At 44.0% G+C, this 10421-nt stretch overlaps 1 long non-coding RNA gene across 1 annotated transcript in view; it reads right to left on the bottom strand.

Moving 5' to 3' along the window:
* Positions 1-2504: 2504 nt before the first annotated feature.
* The window catches only part of LOC139680527 (uncharacterized), a 32126-nt gene continuing 24209 nt past the window's right edge, over positions 2505-10421 (bottom strand). The window contains exons 2-3 of the long non-coding RNA XR_011699362.1: positions 3294-3357; positions 2505-2581 (exon numbers count right to left, since the gene is read on the bottom strand). This is a non-coding gene — a long non-coding RNA (uncharacterized lncRNA). The remainder of the gene's footprint in view (positions 2582-3293; positions 3358-10421) is intronic.

Below are 10421 nucleotides of genomic sequence, written 5' to 3'. Positions count from 1 at the left end.
CATGGTGCAGGAGAGCCAGGGTGGTGTTGCTGCAATTTAAAGAATGATGTTTAAATTACTGCTGTATTCCAGTGTATCTCCTAATCAAGATTACAGATTTTCTTTCAAGAGGAACCTTGTGCTACAAGGATTTTTTGTCAGAATGATGCAGCTACAGACAGGAAAATTGAGGACATAAATACACCAATTTTATGCCAGTCTCACAAGGAATCTGTGAAAGAATCAGAAAGATAATTTCTGAATCCTTCATTATTAATCTCATATTGTAGGAGTTTTGTAGCACTACTAAATGCATGGAGGTCATGAAGCACCCCACTTTCTAAACTAGCATGTGAAAAAAACCCTGTAATTAAAACATCTCCGAGAAAAAAATAGTCTGTAAAAATAGTTTGGAAATGAATCTGAGAAAATTCCAAGCATAAAGTAGACAAAAGATTCCAAATACCTTTTTTAATGGCAGTGGGGGAATTGGAAAATCCCTGTCCAAACAGTGGCTCAGCTCCAAATGTTGATTTATTCTCCTATGACAAGTAAGATTCTGCTGGCCCAGAGCAGAAATCAGAACATCTCAGCTGGTCTCTGACAGGGTCTCCTGAGCTTCTCTTCCCAAGGCCACTCAGGGCAGAGCGTAGTAGGGCTGAGCAGTCTGTGTGCAGGCAAACCATGCAGACAAGTGCAGGCACCAGAGACCTGTTTGGGTTTTATTGACATTTGTAAACAGCTTTTCATTTGGGCTTTTTAATTTTTTCTTTCTTTTCAAATGTTGTGTTACACTGGCTGATTCCTGCAGGTCTTTCTTCTTGCTACTAAAATAATGGAGTAGAAATCAGTCTGTAAGATCAAATCCTCGCACTGACATCCCCTATCTAAAGCTCCTGGCAATGGTTTATAAGGTGTTTGAATTCAGTTGTGCTTAGTTCTTACAAAAGAATCATATGTAGCATTTAAAAATATATTTAAGAACACAATGATAGGGTTTTTAGTGGTTCTTCAAATTATTAATCTCTGCTTATCTATCCAGAGTGTATGTAACCCTGTGCAGCTCTGACACTGTGATGTTGCTTTCCCACTTTTCCCATTGCCTTCCATTGGTGACTCTTGGAAGATGCAGGAAAACTTATGGCTCTTTCTATACTAATTGTTCTTCCTCTGCCAAATAAAAGCACCCAAATTGCACCTGGGGCTTTTGGAAGGGAGACTCAAACATGTTTGATAACAGTATCATTTTTCCTCACTGAAATCCTGCAACAGCCTGAAATTAGAGTCTGAGAAAAGCTTTGTGCACAAAGTTTGCCTTTGCAGTTTAATTGTGAGAACAACTCTCACCGATGTCGGTGTGTGTAAAAACATGAAGTTACTCTCACATTGTTTTTCAAGCAATGTTTCATTAGCTGTGACCAGAATAAAAGTCCATGCAATTCCCTATTGGCTTTAATAAAAAGAAAAGCTGTGTATGAGGCCAAATGACATCTCTTCTTTTGTTGTTTTTAGTGATAATGCTCAATGCCTCACATTTGCCTGTCATTCCAACAACACAAAGTGAGTCCAAAGCAGGGCTCTGCATTCAGTTTGGGCTGCATGGAGATGATTACGTGGATGGGGGAATGAATTTGGAACAGAATTTCGCTCTAACTCTTTTTGCTCCTGATTGCTAATGAAAAAGAAAATTATTCCTACTCTCGTGAGTGTTGGTCTTCTTCTCTTTACATCTACACAAATGCCTAACAGTCAGAATTTTAGGACAAACCTTGTATACTAATGTGACATGTGAAGAAAAAGTTAAATCTATACGTGGACGTTGAAAGGGTCCTAATATGTTAAATGAGAAACCTAAACAAAACTAGGAATACATTCACTATTCCCAAAGAAATGATTACATTTGAATTCTGAACACTTTTTTCAATCAATCAATTAAGTAAAAATAAAACCGTGTGGTCCCACCATTAAATCTGTGAGGAATTAGTTATCTTTTGAGAGACACACTGAACAAACAAGTGAAATCATTAAAAGAATTAAGTTCTATTTAACTCTTTGCTGGGACCCAAAACATAGTGTGAGAGTTTAATATTTGCAACTTAAAGCTAAACTTTGGTAGAAACTTGAACATCACCCTGAAGTGTTCTGAGGTTCCTGATCCTTTCGTGTGAACTGCAGCTGTTCTGCCCCAGCCTGGGCAGACAAGCAGCACAATCAGTGGTGAGTATGTAAATCCCTAAAAAGATTAGATAGAGCTTCCATTGCCATCAGGATCATGTGAAGTTTATGGTGCTGCGTTCACCTGATGGGAACTATGTGAAACTCCAGGAGAGTTTCTCTTTGCAACGATCCCAGAGTGCTGGCCCTGGAGTTTGATCCCAGCACAGCCCGTCCTCGGGAGCTGCAGCTCTCAGGTCTGGCACAGCCCTAGTTCTGATACACTCTGCTTAATCAATTGGAAATTCAAAACTCGATTGGAAACCCAAAACTCGATTGGAAACCAAAATGCCTTTTGTGATCATTTCCCCACCTGCTCAATTGTTCAAATGTTTGATGTGGAATAAAGTCTTTCTCCCCTCCTAGAAACGCTGGTGGTTAGATCTGCCTGGATGTGAAAGAATTCACAAAGGATAAATGAGTTAGTAGTCAGTGAAGACAATTGATTTGCATTTACAATAGGGACTTATTTAGTTCTAAACCTTCTGTCTGGGTGCCATGATTTCACAAAGCAGTGCCAAATTTAACTCATTTGTTATAATTTTTTCAAAAATTTATATATTTACTGGGGAAATAATTCATATAATAAAAATAAATTCCAATAATATTTTCTAGCTAATTAAATGCTAAGAAAGACTGTGATCTACATCTAGTTTTCACCTTGTCCTGTCCCACTGGCTCTTGCCTCTGAGATTCCTGTATCGCACATTCCATGGTTATCAAAGCACCTTTCCAGAGTTCAGGGTATTTAATCAGAGGTTTCAGTTAGGTCTCATAATGCCATACAATTTTCAGAATAAATCCTTTATGAACTCAAGCCCTAGAAGGGCTGGCTCAGCCCTTGGTTTAGATGGGCTCGAGTGCAGACACCTCTGGAAGGAGGGAGGTTTTTCCAGGAGGCTCCAGGAGGCTCCAGCCCCAGCCCCACATGGACCCAGCGCGGTGCCTCGTTTGTTTGCTATAAATACCTCGGGTTTGCCAGGCTATTGCAACAGCAGTTCATTCAGCCTGTGGTAAGGAGCTCACTGCTGATGCCTAGAAATGACAGGCTCAGGAATCACAGTCTCCAACAAACACCACCAAATCCCTCCGATCCTCACCTGCCACGTCCCTCCTCAGGAGCTCACCTGGGCTTGCAGCCATGGGCGCTCTGTGATACATTTTCTATAAGCAAACAGAGGAGCTTTGGTTTGAGAAATGAATGTTATGGTGACACGATGGGAAAATATTTCAGTGCAACATGATGAAACAATTACTTGGCTGCAGTAATTCAGGAAGGGAATCACAAGAACAAGAGAAAGTGCCTGGAGCCGCTTCGGAGGCAGAGGGAGCGCGGTGGCTCAAGCAGGAACATTGTTGTGCTGATTTCCCCACTCTGCCATCCACACAACAACTGGGGGCTGGACGTTTCTGGCAGGGGTTTGCTACACTTCCCTGAGCCCAGGTGCCCTCCAACAGTCAAATACAGATTCGGTCTCCATTGTTTTTGCAACACCAGAGGCCAGAAAACAAACCAAGAATGTAACTGATTGAGATACTTTAGCGTGTCTAACCCTCTAACGTACAAGGCGCAGAATAATTTCTGTGAGATAACTTGGCCCAACAACATGAGTAGAATATTAAAAAAAAGGGAGTAATTATCGAGGAGTTTGGTTGCTTGAAGGAATGCAAGCTGGCCCCCAGCCACAAACACTCGGTGCCAGCTCTGTGAAGAAACAACTTCCGTGCAGGGCTGGTCTCCTGCTGCTGAGTAACTGATGACCACTCAGAGTGGCAGAAAACGTTTCTGTGCTTAAACTTAAGAATAGTGCTGATTGTTGGGTTGAGTCCCCAAATCTGAGGGAGTAGGAGAGATGGCAGAAGGCCTTGATGTCTGAGTGCAGCTACTGGGAGCAGTGTCCTTAACTCCCTTCAAAGCAAATTACAGTGCTGCAGAGTTAATAAGTGCAGAACACTGACAGAAATTAAGATGCAAAGGATAAATACTGAGCTCCGGAACAAAAGAGACAGTTTCTGTTCCTACCTCTTCCACCAGTTTGTCACATACCTTTACATTGCCTGTCAGCCCCCAAATGTATCAGGCTGTGCACAGGGATGTGCAGCTCCAATTCCAGGTACAGTTGCCACTGCTGCAGGTGGATCTGCTGTTACATATTTAGATGCTGATCCTACACATGTGCTTGATTTTCTACATGTAGCTGTAGTGATTTCAGTGGAACTATTATTACTGGCATGAGTAATGATAAATGCATAGATCTGTATTTACATGGATGTATTTACATGGATCTGTATATACATAGATCTGAGATCACAGTGTCTCTGGGAAAATTTTTGTGCCTTACTCAGTTTTACAGCACATGCCCTGGCAAATTCTGAGCATTTTCATTCCATGTGTTTTCAAATTTGAGAGAGCTACCCAGGCACATGGGCTGATTTGGCTGTCCCTTGTGCAAAAGGAGGTGACAGTGGCCTTGGAATTTTTGTGTTTCCCAGGAAAAAAGCCCCAACCAGCAACACATGAGGAGTGGATACAGCCTGCGATGGGTCCCAATTCAACAAAGTACTTGTGTGTATGTCCTACCTGGCAGAAGCAAAGCAGTGCTGAACACAAGCTTTACATTTTTGGATGTGCCAAGTGCTCTGCTGAAACACATCCTTCCTGAGCCTGCAGCTGCCTGGCCTCGGGATTACACCGCTGTGGTGCACGAGCATAAATCCTGGGAAAGAAAACCTGAGGGGAAATCTGGATGCCCAGAAAGATGGTGAGATGCACTGCAACAGGCCCAAAGGAGTCCTGATTTCCTCCTGCTGCACTTAGGGAGCCCATCCAGCTTGTGCTGGCCAGGTCTGGCAGCTGCTGTCTCAGAGCACGGTGTGATAGTCCCTGGCTGCTGATCAAAGGGATCTTGAGCAATAACCCACTGCACATCAGCAAGAGCTGCTGCCAAGAGCCATGGACTTCTCTGGGATGGAAGTCAACTGATAAAGCAGATGCTGAGAAAAGCAGAGATGCATGCATTGGGCAACCTGAGTGCAAACAATGGCTACTGGAAAGTGTTATTTTTATTTCAGCTCTGCAATGCAGGAACCTGATTTGCTAAAGGTTCCCCGTTTGTACAGTGTTTGGGTTTAGTTTTTATATTTGCAAAGCATTTAATTTAGATGAATAGATGCTTCCACTTTATGAGGAAATCCACTACTCCTCTGTAGTTCTTCCTCTGCCAATAACAAATACAGGTTGATGTGCCTTTCCCACAAATTAGGGAAGTTTTCCTGTGGAATTTGGCTTGAAGGACGGGAAACTCAGCAAAGGTGGGAATGATGCACTGAATCCTCTTGTCATGTGAGTCTGTGCCTGGTTGGAGGGGATAAAGTCCCTCAGCAAGGCTGACAGACTGGAAAGGGATTGGCAAAAAGGACACAGGGGCAAATCTCCGTGTGTGAAGGGGCCTGGGAAGAAGGAAGTGATACCAAAGAGCACACAGTTCTGGGAAGGCTATTGCAGGCTGTGGCAGTGATGGGAACCATTTCCAACAGCCACACAATGGACTGTTTTCCCAGTGACCTCGTGGTAACATGAAGAGAAAATGCCACTTTACTGTTTTCTGCCAGGTCCTTGAAGGCAAAATCTTAGCAAATGGGTCCTGCTTCTGCATGAATTCATTGGCAGGTGCTCCTCTACATGAGCCCTGCGAGAGCTTTATGACCAGAGGGACACTGACTATTAAACAGCCATAAGCTCAGCCTGGTATTTACTGCAGGACTGTGCCTTTTTATTGCGCAGAGCGAGGGAACTCCCTTCTCAGCCCTCCAGGTGGTCCCTCCAGGGCAGGGTTGAGGCGCACTGGGAGAAGGGGTGGGGCTGGGTGGGAGAGGCTTTCATTGCTGCCCTACCTGTTCTGGGCATAAATTGAAATGATCAGACTCTAAACCCTGCCAATTAGGAATGCTTTACTGGCATGAGAGCCACTTCACTGTGATAGATGGAAAAAAAAGAGGCAAAACCCTGCTTTGACACACTGGAGTGCCAGAGCAGGGACAGCAGGGGACAGCAGGGACTCTGGGAGGTGCCCAGACAGGCAGGAGCTGGGCAGCATTCTGCAGCACAGAGCCTTCTCACACGTTCCTGTGCCCCTCCTAGCAGTGTCCGTGTGTGCCAGGGAGCTGTAGGACCAGGGCTGGAGGACAAGTCTGCAGCCCCCCATAGCACCCTTTCCCCTGCAATGACTCCTTCTCAGCATTCAAGGTACCATCAGATGTGGGGAAACAAAAATAGTGGTAACCCTTTCCTAAGCTCCACCTGCCAACAAAGTGCTTGGGAGAGCAAAATGAGATGCTTTTACAAGACTATGAAACTGCCAATCAAGGCAGTATCTGTGCTCTCAGGTAGTGCCTTTCTAATCTTCAGATCCACAGGGTCCTATAATGAAGAGGCAAAATGGACCTCTTGGGTCTGTTACTTGTTGAGTTCTGTGGATTGAGGCAAACATTGTTCTATTTTTCTACACTGCTCCCTCTCTCAGGGTTATCTTGGTTACTATAAAGGCCAGAAATGATGGGGTTGGATTTTTTCCTCAAAGAAAAGTTCCTTGTGCAGAGCACCTGTTTCTGCCTGTGAAACTACAGCTGTGCTGTGTGCCATGCAAAAGCACAAGCTCACCTCATCCTCACCTGCATTAAGAAGAGGGTGAGGACCATCCCCAGACCTCTCTACTCCTTTCTTATGAACCATTCCCACCACTCAAACATGTAGTCTCTGCTGCTCCAAACCAAGCATTTCTGATACCAGCATTTCAGACCTTTGCAATTCTCACTTGCTTCAAAACTGGCTTTATTCTGAGAAAGGTTTGTCACTGGCACTTGTGTATGTGGAAGGAAGTTTTAGGAACTGAAGAGGACAAATGGGAAAATTAATTATCCATGTAAAAAATATTTTATATTGCTTGCCCATGAGGAGCTCTGCCTTTCACTCCCTGATGTCCTGGCAACTCCAATTGATTCAGCTTCTGCCTCTACAGCTTGTCAGGATCCACAGTTGTCTGTACTCAACTCACCCTCACACTTTTCTGGGGCAGAAAAGCTCCTTTACAAACACAGCACCAGGTTCTTGCCTCCTCCTCCTGCCACCGTGTCTTGAGGGGAGAGGTATTGTTTGTTTAAAGAAATGTGAAATATGAGGTATGACACCTTGACAATACCATATAGTAATTATTTAAAGTTATTGAAAGTTATATTGAAATTCAAAAATATGAATGCATTCAGCAGGGAAAGTCTTCTGGTGAGAATGACTGGAAGCACAACTGTCCCTCTCTCCAAGAACTTCCCAGACAGTAATTTGACCGCACAGAGTTTGGCTCATTATATATGTAAAATAGGCAGATGCTATTAGAAAGTAATTTTTTCCCCAGTGAGCAGAGAAGCCTGTCCTCTGCAGGGGCTATATTTTTATCCTGCCTCATAAGCTAAAGGTATTTAAAATCACCCTCAGCAATGAATAGCATCTTCCTTTTTCTCCCTTGAAACTCAGCTCTGCCTTCCCTGAATTGCACTGAGTGCTCAGTGCTGTCCTGTCAAAGTCCCTTCCCTTTGACAGTTTGTCATTCCTGATGTTGGTGGGGATTGTCACAGATTTATTCAGTGTGTAATAACATGTTGTTCAGGGACACTATGCCATGTTAATAAACCCTCCACATGATCAGGCCTGAGTTGTCATCATGGAAAAGGACTGAGGGGAGTTCATAAAAGCACCTTTAATAGGCTGATGGAAATGTCTAAAGAAAAGAGAAATTAGCAGTGTTTTGGACTGTTTAGGATTTTGCAGAGCGGAAAATGAATTAGCACTGGAGAGAACACACTGCTGGATGTCCATATGTGGCCTGTCACATCCCTCTGAGTCATCCAACTGATTCCGTGCGAGCAGGAGCAGCACGATGGGATCAGGTTTAGTGATTTACTCCTGTGAGTAAGCGCCAGGGAGGGGAATTGCCCATGAGCAGTGCCAGGGTACCAGTGGCAAATGCCGGGGAAATAACTTTTCTAGGCACAACTCAAAATCACATTTTTGCATATTATTATTTTTCTCTACTTCTCACTTTAGGGATTTATATTATTTTAGATGAAATGCTGAAAATGTGTCTCCAGCAGCTCCATCAGAAGTCTGTATGTGCCCCAGACTGATGATCTGAGACATCAGGCACCAACACTTAGGGCCTTCCTGCATGGCAGAGATCACCCTGGGGAGAGAATGCACATTTCCAACATCTAAGTGAAACAGAAATGAACAGTTCCTGGTGCACAAGCCAATTTCCAGATCTCCCTAAGTCCAGGGGAAAGGTCATCACAAATTAGGAAGAAAATTACTGAGTTACCAGCATTGCACCAACAGAAGGGATTGCCCAAGGGATTGATTGGGACAGTGGGATGTCACCCCTGGCTACTGGCAGCAGTGCCCTCGTCATTACCCTCATTAAGGTGGTCACCTCCAAACCAAACAAGTGCACACTTCAGTCAGGACATAAAAGACTCCAATTAGATTTATATAAGAGCATTGCAAAATATGAGATAACAAATGCTGCCTCCAAACAAGAGCAGGAAGATTCACTGCCCTACGAGGTTTGTCTCTCCAACAGGCACAGCATTTGGGGAAATTACACCTTGCTTTGTGACAACTCTTGCTCTGTGCAAGAGGAGAGGGGGTACTGCTGGCACACTGTCTGAATCTGACAGCAAGGCTGAGGTTGACACTTCACTGCATGAATCACCAACTCCTGAAATTTAAAAGTGTGCATATGCAAATCACTAATTAACCACATTAGCATAGCCAGTTACCCAAACTGTAATCTCAGTCGGATCTCCGAGTGAGGCAGGAGATCCCACACCCATGGGCAGGTTTGCATTTGGGAGTGTGGTTTCCCCAGAGCTGCATCCAGAAACTGCTCTTAAAACCAATTTTTCCTCCTGTAGTTCCAGGAAGGAAAAGAGGAATGAGAGTTTCTCAAAGAGCTTCCTCTGCTGAGAAGTGCTGGGGAACTGTCCAAAACTGAGGGACAGCTGAGGATGGCAAGGCAAGCATGACCTCCTTTAATCTGCTGCCCGTCTTGGAGACTCCATAAATCCAAACAATGTGGATTCCCTCTATTATCAAATATTCTGACACAGGAAAAGACCATGTGCCAGATTTTGACTTTATTTACATTGAATTAACTGAGATTAGAATCTGAAAGTAGAAACTTTCTTTATACAGTTACAAATAGCTATATTATGCAGTTTTAAGGGGTTAAGAAAAGGAGGAAATCATAACCACAGAAGTCATAAAGGCAACTTATCCCAAGCCAAATAGTTTTGTTTCTAATGCAGGGCTTTAATTATAACATGTCATATAATGATGACATAGTGCTATAATAGGCAAATATAATGCATTAATCTGATATTATATTCTGGCTTTAACAATAGGTGCAGTGAACCAGCCTTAGTGGATAACTCATTCAGAACCTATCTGCACACTCCACCTAGATACTTATCTGCCTCTTTAATTAAGTGGAGGGAAACTTCTTGAGGCCATACCCATAAAGCCAGTCTCTGATGATAGCAGAGTTACTGGAAGCCTTTGGTAATCGTTTACACCCACGTTTTGTGGTTAGCTTCCAACTTTGGCTCTTTCCTTCTCACTTTGGAACCACCTATTTATCCTCCAGCGTAAATCCCCTGCTGTTCTTGTACCAAAAGGGGCACAAAGGACCTCAGGGTTTGTTTGAGTGACACGACAGCTCAGTGTCACTGGGCTCCTCAGGACTGAGCCAGGCTTCTAATTGGAGCCCTGAAACAGCAGCTTTGGCAAATCTTTCAGTCACCAGCGTTCCACCTGGAATGGGAGCAGTGGGGTCCAGGCAGTGCCACCTCTCTGGAACACGAGTTCTCAGGCTGTCCTTGGAGGCACAGCAGTGCCTGGCTTCAGAGGGAGCAGGATAAAACCATCTTCCCTCATTCCATGGGTCCTGTGCAGCTCTGTGTACCCAGTAAAATGCCCTTTTTGGCTTCTTCAAACACAAAGAGTAGGAAGGATTTGCACACAATGAGAAAAATAAAAGCTTAGCTAATATATTCACTTGGAGAAGGTGGTTCCCAAGTGGCAGGGCTTGCTCTTTACTTGGGATCTGTGAGAGGAATATCCTGCTCTGAGGCTGGAAGATACAGGAGTCATAAAGCCCAGCCAGGCAATGGCACAGGAA

Source organism: Pithys albifrons, chromosome 18, assembly GCF_047495875.1.
Source record: "Pithys albifrons albifrons isolate INPA30051 chromosome 18, PitAlb_v1, whole genome shotgun sequence".
NCBI lineage: Eukaryota > Metazoa > Chordata > Aves > Passeriformes > Thamnophilidae > Pithys > Pithys albifrons.
This window is presented reverse-complemented; position numbering and strand designations above follow the sequence as displayed.